This window comes from Cyprinodon variegatus, unplaced genomic scaffold, assembly GCF_000732505.1.
Source record: "Cyprinodon variegatus isolate N-32 unplaced genomic scaffold, C_variegatus-1.0 Scaffold1401, whole genome shotgun sequence".
Classification (NCBI taxonomy): domain Eukaryota; kingdom Metazoa; phylum Chordata; class Actinopteri; order Cyprinodontiformes; family Cyprinodontidae; genus Cyprinodon; species Cyprinodon variegatus.
In genome coordinates this window covers 124,545-126,247 of record NW_015151854.1, presented here as the reverse complement: position 1 = coordinate 126,247, position 1,703 = coordinate 124,545, and the positions used below count along the sequence as shown (strand labels likewise).

The 1,703-nt window shown below is 47.9% G+C and overlaps 1 long non-coding RNA gene across 1 annotated transcript in view; it reads right to left on the bottom strand.

Moving 5' to 3' along the window:
• LOC107103232 overlaps positions 1 to 823 on the bottom strand; it is a 7,309-nt gene extending 6,486 nt beyond the window's left edge. The window contains exons 1-2 of the long non-coding RNA XR_001482169.1: positions 591 to 823; positions 84 to 496 (exon numbers count right to left, since the gene is read on the bottom strand). This is a non-coding gene — a long non-coding RNA (uncharacterized LOC107103232). The remainder of the gene's footprint in view (positions 1 to 83; positions 497 to 590) is intronic.
• Between the last annotated feature and the right edge of the window lie 880 nt (positions 824 to 1,703).

Here is a 1,703-nt window from a genome sequence, read left to right as displayed (position 1 = left end):
CTTCCTGGATGGAAGAGAAACTTCTTCAAACTTGGAAACAAAGTCCAGTGGATTGATTATTAATCTTTTTTGAAATGACTGACCTGGATGACTGAGAATGTTCAGCAGCATCGGTTGAAGTGTCTGTGGATGGGGTCCCCTCTGCCTGCTGTCTGATTCCTGATGCAGGCGGTGGGCCCACCGGGCCTCTGGGCCATTAGTTCCACCAAAGAGCACAGCCTGAAGCTCCATGTCATTCACAGCACCTTACCTTCACATTAGCAAACCAATAAACACATCTCTGAAAACTGCTGCTTTGTAAATTTTCATTAGATCTTTTTCTGCACTAAAATGTGTTTGTTCTGAAACCACCTGAGACATGTGGGAGATAAAGCTGGACAGGGTGAGAGCAAGGCGAAGCTGCAGAGGTTAGAAGCTTTGGTCCTCGGTGCGGCTGTAACCGGATCCAGTCCTGGCCGGGTGTCCTTCCCCTCTCTCAATCCTGTTTTCTGTCTGCCTGTTTTCAAGAAAAAAAGTTACAAAAATAAAATGTGAGCATAAAAAGGATCTAAAAACAGCTGGAAACGGGTTAATCATCGCTCCTTCTTTACATCCGGGAATGTTTCAGCTGGAAGGAGAGAATGTGGATGAGGAAAGATGAATCCAGAGCACAGAAAGGACGTTAATGTCTGATCATCAGCCATTCCTCAGCGTCCCTCCAGACGGATGATTGGGATGCAAACAGATTCATTCCTAGCAGCCAGATTTCCTTCCCTGCAAAACAGAGACTCCTCATTCCTCCAGCAGTCATCTATTCATCCCATCCCACGGGAAAATGTCCTGCTGATGGTGAGTGTTTCAGACTTTAAGCACACACACAGAGCGCTTTAAACAGACTTTAAAATGAAACATTGCTCCCCACAGAGGAATTTAATAAAGAAAATGAATCAGAGAGAACAAGGAAAGAAGCTATATGATGGAGCTCTGGAGAGTCCAGAGGCAGACTGTAAGGAGACGGAACAGAGATGAAGAATTCACACTAAGAACCTCAGCATGACTGGAAACGTCTCAGTCTGGAAAATAAAAACAACTGATGAAATCCTTCAAGATCAGCGATGCTCTCTGTCCTGTATGGAGATCGTTATCTCTGCAGGGTTCTGCATGTTTCTGCCGTGTTCTACACGGTTCTGCAGCGTTCTCCAGGGTTCAGCAGGTTTTACAGGGTTCTGCAGGGTTCTGCAGAGTTCTGTAGAGTTCTGCGGGGTTCTGCAGGGTTCGACAGGGTTCTTCAGGGTTCTACAGGGTTCTATAGGGCTCTGCATGGATCTGCAGGGTTCTGCGGGGTTCTGCAGGGTTCTGCAGGGTTCTGTAGAGTTCAGTAGGGTCCTACAGGGTTCTACAGGGTTCTAAATAGTTCTGCGGGGTTCAGCAGTTTTTACAGGGTTCTGCAGGGTTCTGCAGGGTTCTACAGGGTTCTTAAGTGTTCTGCAGGGCTCTGCAGGGTTCTACAAGGTTCTGCAGGGTTCTACAGGGCTCTGCAGGGTTCTGCAGGGTTCTACAGGGTTCTTAAGTGTTCTGCAGGGCTCTGCAGGGTTCTACAAGGTTCTGCAGGGTTCTACAGGGCTCTGCAGGGTTCTGCAGAGTTCTACAGGGTTCTTAAGTGTTCTGCAGGGCTCTGCAGGGTTCTACAAGGTTCTGCAGGGTTCTACAGGGCTCTGCAGGGT